At 37.5% G+C, this 26,832-nt stretch overlaps 1 long non-coding RNA gene across 1 annotated transcript in view; it reads right to left on the reverse strand.

Annotated features, from left to right (window-relative positions):
• Positions 1 to 25,795, reverse strand: part of LOC137855195 (uncharacterized) — a 45,143-nt gene extending 19,348 nt beyond the window's left edge. The window contains exon 1 of the long non-coding RNA XR_011095583.1: positions 25,625 to 25,795. This is a non-coding gene — a long non-coding RNA (uncharacterized lncRNA). The remainder of the gene's footprint in view (positions 1 to 25,624) is intronic.
• Between the last annotated feature and the right edge of the window lie 1,037 nt (positions 25,796 to 26,832).

The following is a 26,832-nucleotide window of genomic DNA, read 5'->3' on the forward strand; positions in this document are numbered from 1 at the left end:
TTCTGGGAGATGCACAGATTCACACATCCTTCATCAAGACATGGAATAAAGTCCACAGGCAGTGACCAAATCTCACAGTTGCAAGGTGAATAAAACTTGCTTTCCTATTATCTCCTCTGGCTTCTGTTTAGTATTATTCCCCATTACGAAACTGTTCTCTCACTTCTAAAAATAGAAGGTTTGTTTTTTTTAACCCTAAACATGGGTTTCTTGTTTTGAAAAGGGGGGAAAAATCCCTAGATCAGTAACAATTATTGGTTCTTTTCCTCTGATTAATGGCTTAGCAGAGTTCTTTCCTTACTCTTTCTAATTTCCATCCGCTTTGTGATTTCCATTTCTCTATTCAAACAAGTCTTGTTAACTCATTTAATTTCTGAGAACATAAACAGTTACCCTTTTTCCTGGATAAAATGGGTAGCAAGAAGTCATTGCAGAATTGTCATTCAACTGCTACTGTCTCTCAAAAATTCAAAGACTGGGTGAGCTTTTTCAGGGGACTGACACAAGCCAGCATTGCTTTGGGAACAGAGCATGAACAAAGGTCTGATGAAGCCTCAAATAAAGTGAAGCAGGTGACCTTGGACCCATCTGAGCAATGCAGTAATACCCAAGTTTGTTAAACCTTTGCTATGGGAAATAGTCTATCTACTTCCTTGTTTTCTAGTTAAAACTATTAGGAGAGTTTAAGAGAACATATGGATGCTCTAGAGACCTAGAAAACCATCTAGCTTTGCTCTAAAAGGAAAGCTAAGCAAAAGTGTTGGCAGATTTAAAGTGACTTTGAGCTCAGAAAGAAGAGAGCATACACTAAATTCCTGTGTCTCATACAGGGACTTGAGGAGGTCAACTGCAGAGTAACTCTCCAGATTAAAAAAGCTCCTCATAAAGAGACAAAGTTCACTGCTGCTTGACTAGCAGGACAACAGAGACTTTCCTTTCCTTTCCTTTCCTTTCCTTTCCTTTCCTTTCCTTTCCTTTCCTTTCCTTTCCTTTCCTTTCCTTTCCTTTCCTTTCCTTTCCTTTCCTTTCCTTTCCTTTCCTTTCCTTTCCTTTCCTTTCCTTTCCTTTCCTTTCCTTTCCTTTCCTTTCCTTTCCTTTCCTTTCCTTTCCTTTCCTTTCCTTTCCTGTCCTGTCCTGTCCTGTCCTGTCCTGTCCTGTCCTGTCCTGTCCTGTCCTGTCCTGTCCTGTCCTGTCCCTCTTACTGCTGGTAAGAAGTTAGACTTGCACTTTTACCTTGATTAGAAATGATCAAGAGATCCCGTGAGATTTTTCAGTAACGTGACTGTGACACTCACTGTCTAAGGTCAGTGGAAAAATCTTATCAACCTGCAATTGAGAATCAAAGTTAGGTCAGGAAAAGTACCAAGTTAAGCACAGCTACTTGTTTCAATGTTACCTACTATAAGCAGGGAAATCTCAGAGAAGTTTTGAGGTTCCCTCAAGACAAAGAGTTGGATACTGTTTTTGTGATGGTTAGTACTTGACCCATTAATTCATCGGGATTAGTTTAAAAAAAACCTGCCAAATACGGTTACCACTATAGGCCTGCTTGTCTGGAATAGGCAGAATAAGTGAGATGGTCTAAACACGTGCTAGAAACATTGATGTCCTTAGTTCCCCTCTATCAACTACAATCTTATAATCCATCCCTGTGATGCTGAACCAATCTTAAAACACTTCCAAAAGAAAAAAGCAAAAAAAAAAGGTAACAATATGAGTGGAGGTCTAGTCATTAGGATTTTATTTGATTCTGAAGTACTCTCCATAATATCTGTAGGAAAAGATTACAGTGATTGTCTTTCCTTTCCTTCTTCATGAGTTGTGGGGATACAAACCTAAGACAAATATAATATAAAATCATTTGTCAAATACAGTTGTTGACATTTGGCTGAAAAGTAAGCTTCAAGACAGAACAGATCACTTTTATTGAGGACAGCAGGAGAACAGACAGATGTTCATGTTAACTGTGCAAAATTTTTCAATGGTACAGATTTATACTAAGTGACAGAAACCCGGAGTGCCATGATGTAAACATTTTTATATATATACATATATTTATTTATTATTGTTTTTTATTAGAAGAGCAGCTCCCTGTCTCCCAGAGATGACAATATGTTTCTCTACAGCAAGAGTTAAAATATTCTCTTCTCTACTTTCCTACTATCACTGCTACAAAAAGAAGAAATTCTGGCAGAAGTTGGAAATTGGCAGAAGAACTTTCCTGTCTAATAAAAAGACCTTTATTTTTATAGATGAGCTACAAGCATCCATAAAATAAAGTTTCTGAAATAGTGGTATAAAGAGGTTCCCACTTCAAAGGGATAAACAAGACAAAACAAAACAAATAACAACAAAAACTCACAAAGTCTCAGATCTGGATATTGGTGTTTAGATTAAGTGTAATATTAAATAGAGAATGTATAGAGAACTTAAAGACAGCTTTGAAGTTTTTCCAGTCTTTCATCCATATGAACTGCCATGTCAAAAAGCATGAGTCTAGCCACACAATTCCTGACATGTACAGTGTTAGACAAACCACACAAGTACAAGCCATGCTCTTTAAAAATATGGCAGATGCCTAGAGAAGACACTAAAACTTAAAGACAAAACTATAGCACATAAGAATCTCAAACAGCATCCCACCTATACTTTGAACTTCAGCTACGACTAGTAATACACTAAGACCAACTTCAAAGCTTCAGAAAACATCATGGGTCAAGGTCTTTTTCTACTTTCATCACAGGAAATACATGCAAACCCATGAGTTAGCACTCAGTGAAAGGTCAATGTAGTTTTTCATGACAATCACCTAACTTTGTCAAAACAATAAATGAAGAGTTATATTTCAGTAAACAGCCTCGCAGGTTACACCACAACACATACTTATGTATGTCTTCTACAGACTTCAGAGATTATTTGTTTAAATAAATAAATAAAAGCATGCCCTGAGGATGCAAAAATTAGATTTTTCATGGGACGTTTACTGCAAGTTCATCTCTGCACATCTGCACATTAATCTGCTCACATATGCAGGAAAAAAAAAATGGTAAAAGCAGATAAAGTAAGGAGTATATCATGCAAAGTGTAGGGTGTGACATAGAATACTAATCTCTTCTTTCAACAAGAATTGAGTCATGCAGTGACCTTGAGGACCAGACCACAGACCTAACAAATTGGCAGTAACAGGGTTATCTTCTATGAAGGTGAACCACAGCAGCAGGAGTGTTACCACACCACCAGCCAACATGCAATGTTGTGCTTCTGACATTTAAGGCTAATAGATAACCTGCCAGGATATCAAGGTTTGGAAGCCCCTGCACTTTTCAGATACTTACTGATTTACAGAGACACAAAAATTCTGGTTAAATTTCCAGGTTTTCACTTGAGTGTGCTCTTGTTTAGCTCTTCCCTTCTCCTTAAACCCCTTTCTCTCCTTGGGGCCCCTTTTTAAACTCCTTGTCCTCTTCCTTGCACAATTCAGACTGAAGTGGTTCTTTCTCTTCCTTCTATCCAGAAAAGAGTAGACAGGAGGGGAAAAATGGTTCGTGTACAGATGACAGGCTGTTTGAACAGTAGCAAACAATCCCTGAACACTTTTGTTGACAACACTCTTCCTAATAAACTCAGACCTCTGAAGGTCATTAGCTGTTTACTGTAAGTAAGTCAAGCTTTAGAAAGCTCGAGATCCGCTCTAGATAAGAGCCAATGAAACCTCTACACCCAGTCGTCTCTTCTGGTGCCAAGCGATGGCATTAACAGAGATGACTATTTATATACCTGTTTGTATCTTACAGACTTAGCTACATAGTCAGGCCAGTCCATGGTAGCTGCATGAACAAAGAGGTGGTGAGGTGAAATCAATGTATAAAAATGCTGCTGTTTTCTAGTGATCAGCAAGAACCATTCTGCCTTCCCCCAAGCAGGGCAGTAGCATCATGAAGCCTGGTAGCTTCACTATGTTTCAGCACACTTTCAGAAGATAAAAAGAGGTACATCTCTGCAATGCTCCCAAAGGTTAAATTCCTGCACCAAATCATGGAAGGTCTGTATCAGCCCAACAAAGCAGGATCAATACATGTATTTACTGTGGAACATATCAACAAGGGGGAACACTCCATCCTGTCAGTCAAATACTGCAGACTCAGTTAAGGATAGGCTGGCCCTTTCTTGCAGGGTGAGCTGTCTCTAGCCGCACTGTTACATAGTGTGGAAAAAAAAAATATCCTAACCTGATGCATAGCCTAGATAATGCATATAACGTGCGTGACACTCTAGCACTTGAATGTACCATGAATAACATGTTTTCTCTAAAATTCATGGTCACACCCAACAGACTTGAAAGTAGTGTCCAATACTTTCAGCAAGAATACATGGAAGTGTCCCTGAAGCGTTCTCAAAGGAAAACCCGCCCCCTAGTGAGAAGCCAGACCAGTAGAGGAGAGGTTTGCCTCTCCCTCCATAGCCTTTCCAGCTAAACCATCACCAGCCAGTGGACATCTAAGACTTACATTAGATGGATTGTGATGGAGGTCTGATCAGCCAACATTTGTTTGCAAGAGAGCCATATCACCAGTAAACACCCCTTCTGTCTACAGGTATAAGCCAATCTGAGGCTCAAGAGCTGCGGATGTCTTTTAACTAGTCCTAACACAGGCTGTGCAGCAATATGCAAATAGTCAGCCAGACCTTAAATTTCGATAAGGTGCAAGGTGGCAAATATCAGGAGACTGGCTGGAATGCTGGATTTTCCAGTACTTTCTCCTCTTGCTGAAAGTACAGGCCTGGCCTCAAACTCAGGGATTTGCTATTGGTCCAGAAGCTTATGCTGGTCCTATGTAAATTCACAGCAGCAAACCTGTACCATGTCTATTTTTGGCACTGCTCTAGAGTCACATGTATTTGCTTGCATTAGAAGCAGTATTGCTCAGGGTCGCACACCTAACAAGAAATGCAAATCCCCCAGGTCACCTTCTGGCAGGTTATGGAGGTGGTTTGCACAGATCCAAGTCCATATAGTCCTGAATAAAAGCCCCAGGATAAAGAGATCAGCATATTTTTTGGACCTTGCTCCCTGAGAGGTCCAGTACATACGAAGAATTTGATATGTTTAAGAAGCAAAAGGAATTAAACAAGAGCACTGTGGACACATTCAGAAGATTTTCTCAAACCCAGTTAACATATACTATTCTCGTCTTTCCTCAGAATTAGCCAGCTATCTCCCTTCCTCTCCTGTTTCATTTTCTTCTTTTTGCCTCAAGTTCTTACTTTCCTTAACCAGACTAAAATTCATCCAGGAAGGCTCCTGATATCAAAATAAAAATTTTTGTTCAACTTGTTAAGAATTTGTCCTTTACATAAACTAGCAAAATTGTAATGAATAATGGTTGATAACTAGTTCTGCATAAAACAGTCAAAACACTGGGCTAAGCTTCCTTAGTCCCACCTATAAGATATCCAAAGCAGAGAGACCACAGACTTCCAGAAACCCATCACATTGTTACAGGGCCTTACCAGTAAGCTCAGGAAAGATAGGATATGAAAATACGTACTGAACATCTTTCCTGTGATTTTAACCATTAATAAAGTTTATCATCCTGTGTGTAACAGTCTCAATGAACAGATTCATGACAGCTTTTTTTTCTGTTAGAAGACCTGTCACATTCAGCCTTCTCTCATCCAAGAACACCACTTCTAAAAACAAATGATAATTCCAATCTCTCTCCTCTGGAAAATCTCCATTCTGAATTTTCTTTGAAGTGTACTGCCCAAAAGTAAGCATAACACTACAGCTAAGACCTTGATAATGTTGAGCATAATGGAAGTACAGTCTGTATTTTGCAGACAACATAAATGTTTGTTTATTGGTGTGACATTTGCTTCTATCCTATGCCAAAAAAAAAACATGACACTTCTGATTACTATCACATGCCAAATCCCCCTTTTCCCCATCTCCTTTTCCAGGAAACTTTCTGAACCACACAACATTACCCAATACATATTTGCTCTATTGATTGTCCCAACTGAATACCTTACACTTCCCCCTCTAAATTCAATTTCTATCTCTTTATTATATCCTAAGTTTATCCAGACTGAAGGACTAGCTCAGTAATAACATCACTCTGCTTGCTTCTAGCTTGCTATTAAAATCATACATAATAAGCTAACTCAGTATTCTGTTCAGAAGACCCTGTGAAACCTCATTTCATGTTTTTGTCGAGTCAGATATTTGATTAATTTTCTGGGCATAATTTCCAACTGGTTTGACATTTCACCCTGTAATTTAATTTACATGCATATTTTTGAAAGTGTGATGCAAGGGAGTAGCAAAAACCTTACAAATCTCAAAATATAACATCTAATGCTTCTCCTTTATCCACTGGCCAGTTACTCTGTCACAGAAGGAAACTGGGTTGAACAAATGAACCATGTTGGCGGCTACTCATCTCTTTGATGATTTTCCAGGAGCTTACAGATGGTTTGATTTTTTCCATTCCAGAATTTTTCTCTTATCTGAAGTTGAGATGACAAGTCAATAATTCTACAAATTCATTTTCCCTATAATCTGCCCTTTACTTCTTCTTTCATACTCCACCTGTTCTCTGTGCTTTCTCAGAGACATGCAGTTAGAGCTCTGAGAATGGAAACAGATTCAGGTGAAGAAAAGGTAAAGCTTAGTAAATCCAGAAAAATTTATCTATATTGACAAAAAGAGGGCCAAGAACCACCTCTTGGGTTCCAGGGCCAAATGGCACAGACTGATACATACCCACACAGCTGAAAGTCACACCCAAAACAGTCATTACATCCAAGTTGCAAATCATTGGTAGCCAGCCCTGGCTCAGTGTACCTCTGATATATTTTAGCCCTTTTTAATCTTCACAGCTCCATGGGTGGTCACACTTACCATGGTCCATTGATAAAGCAGATGGTAGAGCATGAAATCATTCATCACACCTTGTTCTATGCTTGTAGGCTTGAAATCTGTGCTGGGCACTGGGTGTGACAACATCCTACCATCTGCCATGGGTATTACAGCTATTCCTGCATTTTCTCATTATGTTTGAGAAACATTCTTAGGTGTCTTCCATAGTCTATCTGTAGTGCTGTCCCCTTCTTCAGGCTGGAGTCAGGCAAGATGCACTCAGTTAGGGGTTTCATAGCTTACTCATTTCTTCCATATCTAGATTTACCATAGGTTTTCTAATTTGGGTCAATAGCAATACCCCTAATTTTTTCTGGGGACCTACGCAGAGCATATTCTCTTCCTGCCTAGAATTACAGGATGTTGCTGAGAATATTGGCTGTATACAATAACATGAAAAACATTGCTTTCCCTTTCTGACCATAGGTCCTAGTGTCAGTTTGCAACAATGGGTTTCAGTGGAGCCTGTGTCCAGCTGGTTGGCCACAAGGCGGTGAACACAGAGACAGCCTAGAAAGTCATATGATCAACATTGTTAATAATGTCATTGCCTTCTTTACAACACTAATTGCTCATCAGCAGCCTCTTGCAAGGCAAAGGGATCACAGCAGGACTGGACTTTCCATTTCCCATACATCCTGCCTGTCTTCATTGGCACAGATGGCCTTGCACACTTGTCTGCCTCTTCTAATTCCAGGACAAGAGGTGGTAGTCTGAATGAGGCATATTTCCATTAAAACCCTCACAAGCAATTTGCAGCATTCCTCCCCTTTCTCTCTAAACAAACACAGCTTGTTTTCTACCCGTGCCTTGCCTTTCTGCATGCTATATACAAGGAAGAGATTAAATTCATTGTGACAGTCCCAACTGTCAACTCTTCTTTTTTCATGAGTCATGCTGACCACTATTATACTTGAGGGTCTACATTCTGATCCCCTTTTCTCTATTCTTGACATTCAACCCACTACAATCTCTCTACTCATGTTTTCCCTACACAAGATCCTGCCAGCAGTAGTCTCTGTAACTCCCCAGTTGAAAGGGAATGACACAGATCTTAGCTATTTACAACTATGCTCTTCAAATAATCTTTAAAAAATATATATATCATCAACACAAGGGAGGGGAAGGAAAAATATATATACATAGCTATTATTTAATTAGATATCATCCACGTGTGCATAGGAACAGGTAAGCAAAAGGGAGTTATTACATCCTTTCTAGTTTCTATTTCAGCAGCCTGGGATTTCAGTCCCATCTGGCCAAGTATATTAGCACTGTACATCCAGGCAAGGAACTGATGGTGCCAGCTGATCCCACCTACCTAATCAGACTGCCCTGTCTCCCAGCATAGCTTGTTCTCTGAGCAGGACCTGGTCCTGACAAAGATGTGGTCTGTGCCTGTATGAACAGCACAGTGGCTCCCTGGAAACTGCTCCAGAAAATGAGTCAGGAGCTACTTCCATCCAGTCTATATCGGGAGATCCTTAACAGTCAGGTAGAGCAAGGACAGAAACCATAACTTGTCTCCCTAGAGCTCTGCCATGAGTCTGGGTGGCAGGGTCAGTGCCAGTGATAAACTACTTTCCAGTGGGTTGCTCATTTCTCTCTAGCCCATTACCCAAACGTTTTACTACAAATATTTTTACAATACTAGGATTCAAAATGATTTCCTCTTGAGAGCCAAGCAGCCATGAACTCAGAATAATCTATAAAAGTTTGAAAATATAAGCACAATCATCCATTGTTTTCCTATGCCTAGAGGTATATCTGAGCTGTGTATTGTTCATCACAGTACTGAGATGCCCACCAGCTGTATTCAAAGGACGAAGGCATTAATAGAGAAAAATACACTTTCTCCTTGCTGACCAAGGCTGTAGTATCTCAACTGTACTGTTGCTCATCCATAATTGCTGGATGCATATTGGTGCGCTCACATTTGAAACCTATTGATGAAAAAGATCTGTATGTGAAAGTTGTTCTGATGGCATTCTGGGCCAGTGTTAACTGCTAAAGGCCCCAAAAGGATACCAGAGATCATGTGAGCAAACTGAACAGTACTGATAATTGCAATATAACACAGCTTACATCTGTGCCATGGCCTTGTGTTATTTAGTAGTACAGTCACTGCCCATGACTAACTCACTGATCAACGAGACAGTATGCCAAGCAGTAAACTATCAATTAAGACACAAACCAAATCTTTCTGAAAAAAAAAAAAAAAAAAAAAAAAAGGAAAGAGAGAGACCACCTTTATTCCAGAAGCAGTGAATTGTCTCCTGCAGAACAACTTTAGATGAAACCTAGAAAATCCATATGTAATTCTGGACATTAAATAGGATTTATTAACTTAATTAAACTGCTGCATCATTTAGATTGAGAATGCATATCATCATCTAGAAGTAATTTCCAGAGAGAGAAAAAAAAAAAAAAAAGAGAGATTTTCTTAGAAAAAAAAGAGGAAATATGGGATCTCCTATTTTAAAGGTTTAAAGCTACTAAATAGACCACTGACACATGCACAGGTGGAGTCTACCAGAAAGCAACATATTTAGGAGTAGATGGTGTAAATAGGAAGAGCAAGGCCATACAAATACTAATTAGTTTCTTTTCTTAGCTTTCACACTGACCAAAAATTTATCTGTTACATCATGGTGATTATAAAAACTGAACACAGATTTGAAGAGTTAGAATCTAAGCAGTCATTCAAAAAGTGCTTCCATTTCACAGAATCACAGAATCACAGAATTTCTAGGTTGGAAGAGACCTCAAGATCATCGAGTCCAACCTCTGACCTAACACTAACAGTCCCCACTAAACCATATCCCTAAGCTCTACATCTAAACATCTTTTAAAGACTTCCAGGGATGGTGACTCAACCACTTCCCTGGGCAGCCTGTTCCAATGTCTAACAACCCTTTTGGTAAAGAAGTTCTTCCTAACATCCAGCCTAAAACTCCCCTGGCGCAACTTAAGCCCATTCCCCCTCGTCCTGTCACCAGGCACGTGGGAGAATAGACCAACCCCCACCTCACTACAGCCTCCTTTAAGGTATCTGTAAAGAGCAATAAGGTCACCCCTGAGCCTCCTTTTCTCCAGGCTGAACAAGCCCATCTCCTTCAGCCGCTCCTCATAGGACTTGTTCTCCAGGCCTCTCACCAGCTTCATCGACCCACTGACTTAAGGTGTCTAACAGTAGAGAAGCCTGTTTACATTATTATTTCTCACATGATTCACAATCACTGTGTGGACAAAAATAAATAAATAAATTGAAAAAATACCACTGAAGTCCAGCGCTGCAGCAGAGATTCCCCAGCAGTATCCTTGCAGTCACAACCAAATGAAGACAACTGAAGTATCAGTAGGTTTTGAATTATCATAACTTGGGTTACAGGTAATGCAAAAAATTTAACCATTAACTCTGAAGGTGCTTGGTGTCAATAGAACAAATATTTTACCAACATCAACTGCAGAGCCTATATGGCCAAGATCTTGTCACTTTCCCTTCATTATTTTAAAACTGAAAGGCTATTACATTCAACTACTAACCCCTATCAGTTATACAGACTTATGCATATGCACCTATACTAAAAACCTCCCCTCACAAGAAACAATTTATTTTTTGCCATGGAAATTTAGCAAGAAGTTAGTTTACCAGAATCAAGGAACCTTCTATCTGGGTATCCCTTGCAATGAATGATAGATAACAGCTCTTGGTATAAGCATGGCAAGTGTGGCATATCACAGACTAGCTGTGCTGTAAGACAGATAATGTGCTGTAAGTCTTTGTCAAAACTTCCTCAAGAACTGTTTATCTAATACTACCTCTAACTTAGGTCATAGATTCCTAGCACAGCTAAACCCACAGGATGCTCGGATATCATCATATCCTTTCTAAACAAGTTAAAAACCTAATTATGGAACTACCTCCACCAAATGGTGAATACTAAGCTTTGCTATCATTTTGATTAGAGCCATTAGCAAGCCAGAATATGAATTCCCTTGAAAAAGCCTGAAAATTCATCAGTTTTTCCAGAATTTGATTTTTTTTTTCCACAGAAAACTCCAATTAGTGTGATATTATGGCATTTTTCCAGAATGAAGCATTCCAGTCCTTTCCAAATATGGATATTTATCACTCATCAAAAATACTCCAAGTATTAAGTGTATGATTCTCAGTAAGCCAGAGAAAACCCATGTCAGATTGCCCTGCAGAGAATCTGGATGCTTTAACTTTTCTGGGATGCAGAACGAAGCCAAGCTTCTGCATCCCCACCAAAACATGTCCCCAGATCCACCCAAACAGCAATCTGTCATCCTTCACAGGTCTATGTGCTCAGTTCATTTACTGCTCCCAAGAGCAGTCCAACAGCAGATGGTCTGGTGGGCAGGGACTGAGTACAGAGACAGTCAATTTTTATAGACAGGCTTGCACAAAGTGAACTGTTTTGCTGACACATTTGGCTTTTAACTTACAGTCAAAAAAAAAAAAAAAAAAAAGGCTCTGTTTTGTAGGTGAGCAGAGTTCTTCATGGAGTATAGTCCTTCTGCCTACTAACAACTACTTCTCAGATGCTTTTGCATATAGGACACAAGCTTAACATATTTTATTCAAAACTGAGTAGTTTTTCAGGAGATCATGTGTTCTATATACATTATTTTACAGGATATGTTTCCATGAAGTGCTCTTTTTAGCATAAATGGACAAACTAATGTCAGACACCAGGGCTTCAATAAAGCCTTTCTAGTGTGCTCAGGATATCTGTGACCCTGTGGATTAACCCTGTGGATTGTTAAAGCTTTGCAAATGTAATAGTTTTGATTCAAAAGAATTGCATCTTGAGAAGAGTTGATACTCCTTCTATCTTACAAGACAAAACACCTCCTAAGTTGTTTCTGTCTGAAGACTACCAGTGGATTCTTCTTTCTACTAAAATACATCAAAACATTTGGGTAGATGAAAAAAGTTCATATAAAATATTTTGTTCTGAATTGGTTTCTTAATTGTTTTCAAGTGTGGTAATTAATTTTGTTTTTATTTTATTTTTTGATATACAGTAAGATTTCATCAGGTGCATATGATTTAATAGAAAGTCAAATATATTTTTCTTCACATATTTCTGCTACCTTCTACAGAGCTGGCATTTGTATAAGGCTAAATCAAAAAAAAAAAAAAAGCAAGCGTTCACACCTCTAACATATTTTACTCAAAATAGATACCAACCTTATTCTATTACATATTCAGTTTTCTTCTTAATACAATTTGTACAGTCTTTCTCCACTAATATGCCAGTCAATAAGAGCCAAAAAAAAAAAAAAAAAAGTTTATCATTATGTCTTCCAAAAGGGCTTTTTACTTTTTTTACTTTTAGTATTTTAGTCTTTGGAATAATTGTAGTCTTTATGAGGGAGGTAAGGGGACAAAAGTGTTATTTTAATTTAGTCCAAGTCTTGCCTTGAATCAGCTTCTCAAACGTAAGTTCTTGTTAAAGTTTCACTATAAGTCCCCTTACTTCACCAAGAAGAGCCCCTTAGCTCTGGATATATTCCTCCCATAAAGGCAGTTATACCCTGTTCATCTCTCAAGATTGATTAAAATCACAGACACCTCTCCAGTGTTCCTTGTAAGGCCATTGTTTCCAGTCATTGGAACACTCAGTTTTCATCTACTTAAAGTTTCTGACATGCTTTCAAAGCAGCAAGACCCACAGAGTAATGAAATAATTCATAAATGGATCTTGGAAATATTTGAAATTTCTTCTTACCACTTTGATTCCTAAAGATACGTACAACACAGAAAAAGCTAATACAAGCTTTCAAAGCAGCTTTAACTTTTTCATCCACCATTTATATTCAGAAGGGTTCCTTCTCCTACCTAAGCAATTAAAGCAGAGGTATTCATAATGTGAGAAGAATTTAAGAAGTTTTATCCAATGTTGCAAAACCTTAGCAACAACAGGAACAGAACTAGCATCCTGAACAACATTGCATCCTTTTCAATTACAAAAGGATATAGCATGTATCCATTAAAGGCCCATATGAAGTATAAGCAACCAACCTTTCTCAGTTCCTGATACAACGTACAAGAAATGTGAATTCCTACAGCCAGTTTCCAGTGAGCATGTGGTGGTTTTACCCTGCTAGGCAGCTAAACACCACAACCGCTCTCTTACTCCCCTTCCTTAGATGAGGAGGGGAAAAAGTAAAATAAATAACAACTCACAGATCGAGATAAGGATAATTTAATTAAATGGAAAAAAAAAATTATGAAGGAAAGATTACTATTAACTAAACAATTTAACTAAAGGGGGAAAAAAAAAGGAAAGGAGAAAAGGGAGGGGGCAAGGGAGAAAAAAACAAAACAAATAAAGGCTATGTGGAAGTTCAGAGGAAAGAAATTACTCTCTACTTCCCACGAATGAGCGATGCTTGACCACATCCTTGAAGCAGAGCCTCAACGCGTGTAGCCGGTGTATGGGAGGAGGACCAACATTTTCACAATGAAAGCCCACCCCTACCCTCTTCTTCCTTTTTCCACCTTTTATTGCTGAGTGTGACATCATATGGTATGGAATATCCCTTTGGCTGGTTTAGGTCAGCTGCCCTGGTGATGTTTCTTTTCTCACTTTTTTTCCCCACCCCCTAGGAAGGTTAGAGAGAGTTCTGATGCTGTGCCAGCACTGCTCAGCAGCAGACACAACACTGGTGTGATACCACTGCTGTTCTAGCTACAAGTGCGAAGCACAGCACTGTATGGGCTGCTGTAGGGAAAGTTAACATCCCAGCCAGACCCAGTACAGAGGGAAGCAGAATCTTTCTAGCCTGATCTAAGACTCAGAGTTCTGGTTTCATTACCCCCCAGCCCCGCCCCCTCACTCCCCCCTTAACCACCCTCCCCTCCCCAGGCTTTTTGATTGTTCATGAGACAAATTGGAGTGAGGCAAATTATGTGAGATTAAAAGTGGTTTGGTACAAAAGGACAACCCTTAAAGCAGTTTTTAAATACTTAGACACTTTAATCAATATTAGAGAAATATTAAATAAATTAAAATAAACATGTAATTTTCTATGAGCTGATAAATGTTTTCAATATTTTAGTCACCAAAAAGGAGCAAGGAATTCAAAATGAGTGATTAAAACATTAATTCAAAAGGGTGATTAAAACAAACTTTCAGTGTCATTGTATAAGTAAATAGTGCATAAAAGAAGCTTCAAACATTAGTTTTAGATGCCTTCTGAAAGATTTAAGAACCATAGTTTTTTGTTTCAAATATTAATCTTTTATGATCCCCAGTAGCTTTAGGACTAGCTGGAAGTAAACTGTCATAAGTTTTATTCCAATTGACTTGAATTTCTGCAATGTTCTTTTGCAATGTGGAATAATAAATGAGTATTTCTGTTTCATTAAGATGAAGAAGGTCCATCCCACAAAATAATCAGGCAGGTTGCTGTGACCGCACGGGGAAGATTACCTCCTACTCTCTCATCATTTCCTATTTAAGTTCAGAGTTGTTGGAACACAAAGTTACAGCAAATGCAGAAAATCTTCAGATAGTGGCAAACCACAATAGGTAATTGAAATGGATTGGATTTGAAATTCTAATTCCCCTGAATTATTTGCTGCTTACACCTATTTTATTTAAACTTGAGGCACTTATACTCTCTTCAGTTCTCCTAGCAAATCAATGTAGACACCTGTTCTTTATATTCTACTGAACAGCAGACAGTAAATATGTGGAGCAAACATTTTGGTGGATTATATAGGTCGATATATTTTGAATTCTGCGATATGATGTGGAATCATAGCAACAGGCATTAGATTAAGAAAGATGCAGTGAGTATGCCTTATGCATTTATGATTAATTCTAGATATCTGTTCATTCTGTTAAGTAATGAAAACCAAATATTTCTTAACTGATTTACAGATGCCATAGCTGGACACTTCTTTTACCTTTTAAATTCTTAAATCAAGTAGACTACTAGAGCTAATCTTCAAAGCCAACACAGAATCACACACTGTAGCTTAAATGTTTATCAGCTTTGTCATTAGAGCTGTTCAGTGATCTGATTGTCTTTTTAACCCTTTTGCCACAAAAAAAAAAAAAAAAAAAAAAAACATACAATTTCCCACACATCATTTATACAGATCAGACAGACAGGATATCAATACAAAGCCTAATTGGACGAGACAAATTGCATGTCAGACCTGCTGACCTTTTCAGAGTTACCTTTGTAATCTAATGTTCCTGCTAGCATTTTCATCTTCATAAATACCAAGACCTACAAAACTAATGAAAAACATCCTGTAAATCAAGGAAATCTGCCTTTCAATCTGGTGGAATTCAGGTTTGAGACAAAACAGTGTAGCACCAAAATACATATATTAAAAGCAGTGTTACTAGCAAATCTGTGGTCGTATAGAACTCATTTATCAGCAGCTGTTTCTTCCTTTGTAAGCATCTGCTTATATCTTTTTCTGTAAGTAGTTCGAGCCAGCTAATTGGAAGTGATCATAACATAACAATTATGGACAGCTGTCAAGAAAGTTATAATTAGCTCAAGATGAGGAATGGGGTTAAGCATATCTGAGGTACCTAGCTAAGCTAGTGAGGTTCCCTTCATGTTGAATTGAACTCTGCTTCAATTTGATAAGGTCTCAGGTTTATCCCCATGAAAAATAGGATTGTGTTTTGTTTTAAATTTTATGAAAATAAAATTATCTGTTCAGTTCTTAAATAACACATATATATATGTGTTATTTATATTATATATGTTATTTATATTTTATATATAATATAAAATAAATATATTATATTTATATTATATATGTATGTACATATACACATATATATGTGTATATATATGTGTATATGTACATACACACACACACACATATATATATATATATTATATATATGTACATATACACACATACACATACTTTGGCCTAAAAGCATAACCCTTGTGCAAGACTATTTGTAAGTATGTGTTTAAAAAGAGACAGAGAAAAGGAAGCTGGACAAGTAGTAGTTCAGAAGTATCTGGCCATTCACTGTTTATGGTTTGAGACCATTGAGGGAATCAAATTCTAATATATGAAATATTACCTGCGGAAATCAACTGAATTACTTTTTTTTTTCAGAATGCACAAAATAAGGTAGAAATCACATTCTAGAAATCAGAATGCATTCACATTGTGGAAGAATAACTGCTAGATTTTTTCTGTGATTCTGTGAAAAATTGCATTCTGGTAATTTTTTTATGCTCTTCTGTTTGCTTAATAGTATACAGGTTGTCAATTAAAATCAAACTCTACTCAGAGTCATGCACACATAAATAATCAACTCACTGCTGTTTGGTAACATGAGTCTAGTAGTCTGCATCAGCCCAGCAGGCATTCGTGCTCTCTGAAATACTCTGCCCAGCAAACCTGCCAGCCTTTTCCTGGAACTCAGTCCCAACAGAAGGTGAACAGAGAACTCCTCTTCAGATTGTTATCTTGTCCTGGTAATGCTTCTGTTGTGACTATCAACAAGGAGTTTCTTATGAAGCGTAATTAACAATGCCTCTGCTGCCATGCTGCTAGATCTCTGGTACTGAAGCTGAGCAGCTTTTCCTACCACATGGGTAAAACAAATCCATCTTTGCATAGCTTTTGATATTAATGTAATTTGTAGAATTTGATATCCTAGGTAGCAATACAAGTAACAGATACATCTCAGCTGGATCTTGTTTGAAAGAGCTCTAAGTGGGAAGAACAGGTAGAGATGCAAGCAGCATTTTCTTGATCTCATAAGAAAATTAAAAGATTTGTCTGAAAAAAAAAAAAACATACTGAAGTAGACTTCTTGAAATTAATAACAACAATATTAAACTCATTGCAGGCCTCAACTGTATCTGTGTGCATCTGTCAGGCACATAGCATACATATTGTTTTCATAAATTGTGGGAAAATTGTTCCAGTGCACACTACCTAGGCTTACAGCTTAAATTATGTTTCAGTTTATTTGTCACAAAAAAAAATATGAAAAAATAACATCAATTATATATTCATGAAAGAACTAATTATCTATAATAATGTCTTGTCAAATACACAGCAGTTAATTATTTAATTGATTTCTTCTCTTTGATGCAAATAAGCAGGCCAATTTCCAGCAAGTAACCATTTATCTGTACAATAATTAATTCAGAGTGAGGTTTTGGAAAGAGTTCAGTAGAAGTCTAGTGATGCTACTGAAAATTGGTTTTGAACTATGCAAGGTAAATGTTCATTTCCTCAAAGTCTGAGCACCAAGATTTGAATCAAAATTGACGGTGAGTAACTTGCACTTCTGAGTGATCTTACAGGCTAGATTTGTTTGAGGTCAGTAAAGATAACACTGCATATATCCCCTGAAACATTTTATGTAAAACACCAAAGAGCCCCCTTATATTTGCTTCCATTCTCACTGGAACACAGTAGAGAAGCAGGGTACAGGTCACCTGGGGCTGTTGCATTATAGTTTATTCCTCAGGCAAGCACTTCTTAGTAACAAGACAAAAGCTTGAAAGCAGAGTTGTTTTGTTCAGCAATCTGTAGAATCCTTGAAGTTCTTACATGCGTCCAGGCTCTTCAGGTGCTGAAACAGCTTGGTGCCAAATTTTCAGCTTGTTTTGCATCTCTTCAAAGTACAAATTCAATGGCTAAAGGGCATAAGTATAAATTGTTTCAGAAAGAGCTGGTTTCTTTGAGGTTAGGTCCATCAATAATATGACAGGTGCAGACCTGGACTGAAAATTTCTTAGAGAGGCTGAACAGGAAAATGAACTTTTCTGTGTGCAGAAACACACTGCTTCTTGTAGTCTTCCCTAAGATTCTGTCTCTGTCCCTACCAGCATGACACCATTGGTCTAATCCATACTATTACAATCAAGGCTTAAACCAACATTGTTGCCCAAAGTAAGCCAAACAGCTTCACCTGTAAATCTGAACATAAATGAAAGCTTTAACTGCATAAATAAGAGAATTGGTATGAGGCAGAAGCTGCAAGATGCAATCTGGAAACCATATATGATAATGCCCCCGGTAATGGAGAGCTAATATTTATTTTTTAAATTATTATCTACATCAACTATGCCTTCTCTTGAAAAAGCCTGAACATTCATAATTTTTTCCAGAATTTGATTTTTTTTTTTTTTTCCCACAGAAAACTCCAAATTCTATTTGATCCAAAATAGCTAGCTTCTCCTGTACCTGGTAAATTTAACAGGGTCCTAATAGCTGTAGTTATGCTTAACTGGTAAATATTCATCATTTTGTTTAGACTAGTTTTAACTTGCAAAATATTTCAAATCTTTGAGCAGAGAGTTTGAACAGACCAAGTTACATTACTAGTTGATTAAGTGTATGTCCCCACCACCCTTCAACTTTTTTTGTAGACTTTCATAAATAATTTGTAATACATACCAAATAATTGCTTATAAGGTCATCAATAATTAATAGTCTGGTGAATCATAATACCCCTGAAACAACATTCAGGCACATGAAAATATTCACAAGATTTCTTTCAAGATCTCTTTAATTAACTAGCTTTACTCAAAACTTACTCTTGACTTGAAAGCCAAGTTCCAATCCTTAAATCAGCATCAAGTGATACATTTAAATCCCACTTGCAGAAATGAAGAATTCTGGTAATAATTCACAAGCTCGCCCATCAATTAGTATGTTGGCTTCATAGTACATGGAATTGTAGGTAAGTGAAAGAACAATTTGGCCTTACATGCATTCTGTGCAAATATGCATAAGACTTATGTCAGTTCGTGATACCCCTTATGGGATACAGCTGGCTAAGACCAATTTGTGAGGAGAAAGTCTGAAAGTCATCAAATGTGATGTACAAGTCATTGCTATGGTTTTATATAAGGAGTACAATGACAGCATTCAGAAATGGGAGTATATTTCACAAACATTTTGTTCAGATAATTTTTTGCCAGGGAAAATCTGGATATCTTTTCCAGCAACATTCAATACAAGTGAACACTAGTGGGGGAGAGTCCAGGGAGTACAGAATGATAAGTCTAGAAAGTATAAGGGTTGCTGTTATGTAGCATTTGAAGAGGTAGGTTTGCTGTTATGTAGCATTAGAAAAGACAACCATTTCACTATTGAAGTAAGAAGCAGCTGTTAGAAATAAGACAACCAACCCACTTCCCAGACAGCTGCTTTTGCTCATCAGGAATAAGCTTAAACTTGTGTGCAATTTTTCCAAGTAGTTTATGTTTGGAAACACTTATAGTGAATGTAACAAGAAAAAAAATATCTCAACAATTTATGCAGATTGAATAACTGTATCTATAAACTTCTATTATCGCAATTATGCAGCCAATAAGTGATACAGACATACTTAACCTCATCTTGTATGGAGAGGGATCAAGTATCAAGAGAATTAGAGCTAAATTATTATTAATTATTATTTTCTTCTAAACAAAATAGCTCATGAGACAAAGCAGTTCTAGAGAACAGAAATCCAACCTTTAAATTTTATTTGTTCACCTCTCCCAGTAGTTGCTTCCCTGCTTAGAAAGTGATCAATATGTTTTCCAAGATAAGCTACAGGCAGTACAGGAGAAAAATTATAAAGAAATTGATTGGCAAATCATTTCTCACCAAAAATAGGCAAGTCCAAACTATGTGATTTGGACTTAATATGCAATTACCAAAAAAAGAATGTTGAGAGGAATGAACTCTGTTTCTAAACATTCCCAACAGTTTTGTGAGCTGTATAAATCATTATGGAAAACAGCACACTGAGAACCATCTCTCTTCTCCTCCTACCCCCATCAATGTTCCAGCCAAATGAATACTCTGAGATTCTCTTTGACCTAAAGTTATATTCTAGTTACAAGACTAAAACAACAAACCACAATATTTTAAGCAAGATACAAAAGAGACCATCCTGGCATATCCATTAGCCCTGTAATTTCAAGCCTATATTTAGGTTTCTTCAGAATGAATTTGAAAAGGGAAGGGATCTGACTTCATCTCTTGTGATCTAAGTGACATTCTTAAACAAAAGTGCAAAAAAAATAAAGGAAGACACTACTACTGTTATCTATTTTGTGAAAAGCAATAAATTCCCTTCCAAGTTCAGCCCTTTGTTTCAAAGCTCATTGGGCTTTTGCTGAAATAAATGACTAAAAATGAAGTGTTAAATTTAACCAGTTTTTGTAGAACAGTATCCTCTTGCACAAGAGGTATCCTCTCCTCCTCAGTTTTTATTCAGACACCAAGAAATTTTTTATAAATCCTCATATGTCTGTATTTTTCATACTGTCCAGTTTAGTTTCACAGCTGAATTTCTTCTCTCCTCCTCATTGCATCATAGATATACAGGCTGGAATTTATGCCAGAACAAGACACTATTTTAATCAAAGAAAGACAGGAACTCAAGGGAGTTACAGAGCAGCTCTTACTATGTCTAGCTCTATTACTCTAAGCTCTTAAGTCCCATTTCCATTTTTACGCAGCTTTTCCATTGGTTCCTTGTTGGATTATATATGTCAGCTCAACTTTACTCATAAGACATCGGGGGTAAAAAGTTCCACTACTCAACTCAAACTCCTTGAGTTCACACTGACATTTAGGACCTCACCATTGAGGGCAAGAGTCATATCAGCCGCTCAAATGAAACACATTCTCTTTTGCTATTAAGAACCCTTGAAAATGTTATAGAATATATGTTATAGAATATAACATATAAATATAGAATATAAATGTTATAGAATATAACATTTTCAAAAATGTTATATATATACTTTATATATATTTATATATAACATAAATGTTATATATATTATATATTATTCAAGCTGGACACCTCCTCAACCACTTTAAAATCAGGAATAGAACATGCAATGAAACAAAAAAATAAAAAAAAGGGACTTGGGTTATAACAGCCATCCTGTGTTCTCATGGTAGTTTGTATATGCAATGTGTGTCTGCAAAAGCACCTCAAAGAGGGAGAAAATCCTGAAGAAAATGCTAGTCTGTGCTGCAGAGTAAGCAAGTTAATATGACAAAACATCGTTATTGTTTGAGAAAGTAAATGATATGAAGAAAATGAAGTGATGGATTCAAGATGAGATTTGACTGAGAAATCCAAATAATCTCCAACTAGTACTTGTAGGTATTTGCAGTCTTTTCATTGAGTTTTCATGCTGCTGTAGCAGTGAACCCACCTGTGAGCAATGGCAGATAAGTCTGTGTTAGTTCAGCAGCCAGTATAGTTGGGACTGGTTAGGGACTGTGGACATTCAATATCGTTTAATAAAGATGATTAATGCTTTACCTGTTCCTCATTATATTTGTTTGGCACTCACTTCAGACATTGATTTTTTCTTAATTCAGTGACTGGACAAGCCCATTACAGGCAAATATTTCACTCCTTCAACTGTCTGGTTATTTGAAGAATTGTTTTCTTTTATTTCAGAATGTCTCTTTCATGTCAGTTACAGCATTCTCGTTGCTCTGTTCAAAGCTCCACTTACCACCTTCAGGCTCAACAGTGTACAAGGCCCTCCACACTCTCGGTACATAATGCCCCTCCCTGCATGCCTGTCTTCGGCAGTTTTCTAAGCTGGTTTCTCCAACCCAGGCCTTCATCAAGGTATTGAGGCCACTCCCATCAACTGTCACCTGAAGAAAGACCACAACTTTTAGCTATGTAATGTTTTATGAGAAACTTCCCTCTCTCCAGAGTTGACTTCTGCAACAGAGCTTCCACCAGCCACTGGTGGTGGCCAGTCCACATCATACTCATTCCCTGACCTTCTGTGTACTGGGACGGCTTGGTCTAGGAAGTGAGAAGGATGCATGAGGAGTGGGACAGACCCAGAGGTCCTGCTGTCAAGTGGTCTACCAAGAGCATGGAGTAAGAATTGTGAGGAAGGGATGTCTGCAGCTTACACTGTAGGTGCAAAGGCTCAGGGTAAGCAGCTGTTACAGTTCTGATGGTAGCTGTCAGCAATGCAACCAGGACTTTTGAGATACAACTAAGGAAGGAGATGGCAGAAGTGCTCACCAAGCCACTTTCAATAATATATCAGCAGTCCCAGATAACTGAGGATGTCCCAGTTGATTCAAAGTTAGCAAATGTGATACCCATCTACAAGAAGGGCAGAAATGAGGATCTGGGGAATTACTGGCCTGTCATCTACCTCAGTTCCAGGAATGTCATCAAATGGTATGAACAAGACAACCTGGTGATCAGACCCAGTCAGCATGAGTTTAAGTAAGGCAGGTCCTACCTGAAAAACCTTATCTCTTTTTAAAAGAAGATGACCTGCTGAGTGGATGAGGGAAAGGGTGTGGGTGTTATTTACTTGTACTTTAGGAGAACATTTCATATATTTCCCAGAGCCTCCTCTTGGAGAAACTGGCTGCTCATGGCTTGGATAGATGCACTGTCTGCTAGGTTACAAACTGGCTGGGTGGCCAGGCCCAAAGGGTCATTGTGAATGGGAAGCACCACAATCTATCCCAGAAGACAGTCCCTGAAGGAAAAAAAAAAAAAAAAAAAAAAAAAAAAAAAAAAAAAAAAAAAGAGGGAAAAGCCTTTCTACTGACTATGCTTGGATCAGGCCTCACTATTTCAAACCACCAAGCCTGCGGAGAACCTTCACAAGACTGCTAAAATAATGAGAACAGACTGAGTGAGATTTCTGGAAGGGAAAGATATCCTTGCTGTTGTGTTCATCTCCAGAATAACAACATCAAAAACTCTTTTCATTGTAGATCCATATCCATGAGAAAAATAAAAAATTAAAAAATCTGCTAATGGTACAAAAGCCATAGCTTTCTGAGCCTCCTTTTATTGCACAGTCAAGAAATAATGGCTCCAGACCTTTGACCTTATAAAAACTGAACTTTATTCATACAGGTAGTCAATAACTTTGAAGTCAATAGCTTTACTTATATGAGTAATTCTAGACATAAGCTCAAGTGCTTATATGCCCAAGGTCTAAATTAAGACAAAGTACTTTAGCACTGAATGTAAGGTCTGAACTAAACTACAGCGCAGTGTAACTAATCATTTGTTCTACATTCGCCACCAGAGAGAGAGTTGAAGCATATCCAGTTACTCTGATTTTAGCTGCTTGTTCTTTATCCTTGAAAACCTAAGTAATGAAGAGCAACAACCTGCAGATATAATGGGATAAATTGCTCAAAGTCATGTAGGTCTATACATGGTTACATTTAAAAGGAAGTAAAAGTGTTTAAAACTGCCATTTAAAAATAACAGCTTCAAAAGACACATGCAGAACACCTGCACAATAAATAACCAGTCTGATATGCTACCGCCCAGAAAACATACATATGATGAGCAAGGTACAGGAGGCAAAAGGAAAAAAAAAAAAAAAAAAAAAAAAAGAGAACAAAAAAACATTTAACAATAAGTTTTCAAATGCAATCTTCAAAGGCAAAGATTATTACATTACATTGTAAATAGTTGAGTGCTTAGACATTTTCTCTTATAAGTGATAATCAAATATCCAGGCTATACATTTTTATTTTTTTTTCCCCAATGAAACATTTATCTCAAGGTATGCTACTTAGAAGCCATTGATGTGGTGTATCTGTTTAAGTAAATGCAGGATTGGGCCCTACCATATACAACAGGGTACCAAATACACCTGCATGAGTTCTATCAGTCAGTGGAGATAAAGTTATGCCCTTCCTTTTCTCAACTCTTTGTGAAATTTTGATCTCTTTTCTTACTCCTTAGGCAGCTATATAAGGTTCCCAGTTGTTGCAAGCAACAGGAAGCCATCTATATCCCTTCAAGTAGGGAAGAATTAAGGATGAACTCAGAACAGCCCAAATTCCTTGTAGCTCAGCTTAGTGAATTTAAGCAAGCTGAACTCCAGAAAGGTGCTATAACTTCAGCTGACCAGAAAACAACAGCTGCTCTTCGAAACCTACTTTTTCCTGCTCCGCAGTTCCAGTAGCAGGACAGTAGGGTGTGCACAGCCCAGCTACACAGCTAGGTGGTAGAGGACACAGATCTAACGTCTGGCTCAAAGGGATATATAGCCAGTCCCCTCAGCCTTACCACCCCAATGCCTTTCCTCTCTGGAACAGAATATATTTTAACTAGACTAAGATGGAACACTGCAGATATGCATTTCAGAAATCTTCCTACCATATCTAACTATGGGTCTAGGCTCACAAGCACCATCTGAGATGTCCAGAACGAGGGGCAGTACTACTTAACTTCTTTCACTGACATTGTATCATATAATTAATAAAGCATACACCACATTCACTCAGATATTTTCTAGCATGTCCTCCTGTTTTCCACATCAACATAAGAAAACAGAATTGCCCTTGCCTTTTTCTTTAGCTACTCTAAAGGTGATTCTTCTCTCTTCCACTGATATGGAATCTATTTCATCACGTTTTCTAGGAAAGTAGGCTATGCAACTGTCCCTTTTCTCTAACATTACCATACTCAAAGAGACCTCACCCACAGAAGAAAGGAAAAATTATAGCAGAGATTCACTCTTCCTTAATCACCAACACAGGTCATTGTACTTTTAACACATGTTTTGTTAGGTGGGACAGACACATCAGGAATTTCATGGGTATTGCTTTACCAGTGAGGATCCAAAGCACTAGTCTCTGTCAAGTGACGCATGAGTCATTACAGTCAAAAGAACTAATCAGGTTAGCATATTTTATGATGAATACATTCGATATAATTTTAAGTTTCTCTTCTAAAAATTTTATTCCCTGGAGAATGATCATTTAAGCAATTGAAGAATATGATTAAAAACATAAAATAGTTATATGATAGAATTCAAATATTCTAGGAAAAAAAAATCTTAAAGCAGGCCCAAAGATCCTTTAATAAGATCTTTGGATCATGGTTTTAGTTTACTTTTTTTCAACCCTTCTGTCTCTCTCCTGCCCCCCTATAACTGAAAGCTACTAGACATCACCAATTGTTAAACATAAAAAGCTAAGCCAAACACAGGTACTTCAGTGGAATAAAATTTGTCTTCCACATTATATACCAACACATAAAAAAATCCCCATATTAAATGGTCCATTTTAAGTACAAACCAATACTTGCCTGCAGGAAAGTCAGCCTCAGAAAACCACAATATAGGGATCCAAGTTCACTTTTTAAGTAATGAAAGGAAGAAATTGAATTATAGTATTTAAAGTACAATCACAAAAGCTTTGTCTATTATAAGTGATGGTACCAAAACCTCATTAGAAAGGATTCTATCTTCTTTATATGACATTAATCCACATAAGTCAGAAATCTGAGATCTAATTCCTTATTAAAATAGTTGCTTTACACGGTATCCTTATGTTAGTAAAACTAAAGTAAAGCTCAGGCTTCCTCAATCAACTATTCACTTGTGCTTTTACACTCTAGAGAGAATCTCTTATGTTCACCTGTCCATATTTAAGAGATGAACTTTTGCTGGGTCCTGCTGTACTTGGTTTTTCCAGATTGGCTTAGCTAGTCCAGCAAGGACTTCACATCACCTTCACATAACCTAACCTAACTTAACTCTCCCACTTTTCAACTGGGAAGGACCTTTCACGAGGAAATGCCTCATGATTTGTTTATAAATATTCTACCTTCAGCAACAGTGCAGTTAGAGGAGCTTATTTGTGCATTTCTCTTATACAGAAGAAGATAAATGTGTTACCTTTCAACAGATCTTGGATCTTGGCTCCACTTTGAGTAAAGGAGTGTCCCTAACATCTGTTATCTGTGCAGGACTTGGCAGGTATGTGGTTGTTACAATCCTGTTTTTCACAGAACTCAGGAGCAAAGCTGAGTCTGTTGCCGTGCAGCCTCACCCAAACAAGCTAACTTAATATGCTTCCCAAATGTTGGCTTCCTTCCTTCTTTCTCCATGCTTTATTTAGCTCTTGGGTTGGTTTTTGTTTGTTTCTTTTAGTTGTGTTTTGTTGTTGTTGTTGCTTTTTCCCTCTCCCATCTTCCCCCCCACTCCCTTTAAAGTTTAATTTAATTTGTTTTAACTTCCTAGTGACTATTTAAATAGTTTCTTATTGTTCCCATGTCGTTTTGCTAGCTGTGTGGGTTGCTGCCCAAATTTGTCTAAAATTTGTATTGCTTTCTTCCATGTTGATTGTGCTGAAGAAAGGGCAAGAAGGTTCTCTGGACGTGCTGAGAGATGTAGCTCTCTCACACCATAGAAAGAGGAACAGAGTAGGGATTAAAGTGCTTGGGGAGATGAATGGTGATAGGGTCTGATATAGAAGTATTTGCTGAATTTTCTTGTCTCTCCATTCAAACAAATTTGCAAAACCCTTAGAGGGGAGTAGTTTGGACTTCATCATATAAAGTTTATTTTAGAATTAAGCAAATATGAAGCTATTTCTATCTCTGCAGTGAATTGAACAGGGAATAAAAAAGCTAGCTCTGCAATCTTTCTCTTTTCTTGTGTTTCTAGACGGGGGTATCCTGTCAGAGTATCTTCAGCATTTTCAACAGGTAACATTAAAAATGGATTGCTAAAGCTGCTATTAAACAACTGGTGTAATAGGGCAATAGTCTGTGGTACCTTAGTGGTACCAGCAGCCACAAGTTCAAGCCACATCCCTGATTTGGGTTCTGTGCAGGAGACATACAAAATTAAATAAATGAATATATGAATAAATAAATAAGTAAATTCTACTTAGTGATGTGAGCTTTTCTGAGATGCCTGCCAGAAGGACATAACTGAATAGATAAATACAAGTCATTAAAATACTGAAATAAATTAATAATGATAACAATTAAAAAAGAATTTATTTAAAAAACAAACAAACAAACAAAAAAATAAGTACTTAGATTAAGCATGAGCTTAGCTGCGGAGGCAGTGACTAGTACTGGGGCTGGATGGTATGG

The sequence above is a fragment of the Anas acuta genome, chromosome 4 (assembly GCF_963932015.1).
Source record: "Anas acuta chromosome 4, bAnaAcu1.1, whole genome shotgun sequence".
Classification (NCBI taxonomy): Eukaryota; Metazoa; Chordata; class Aves; order Anseriformes; family Anatidae; genus Anas; species Anas acuta.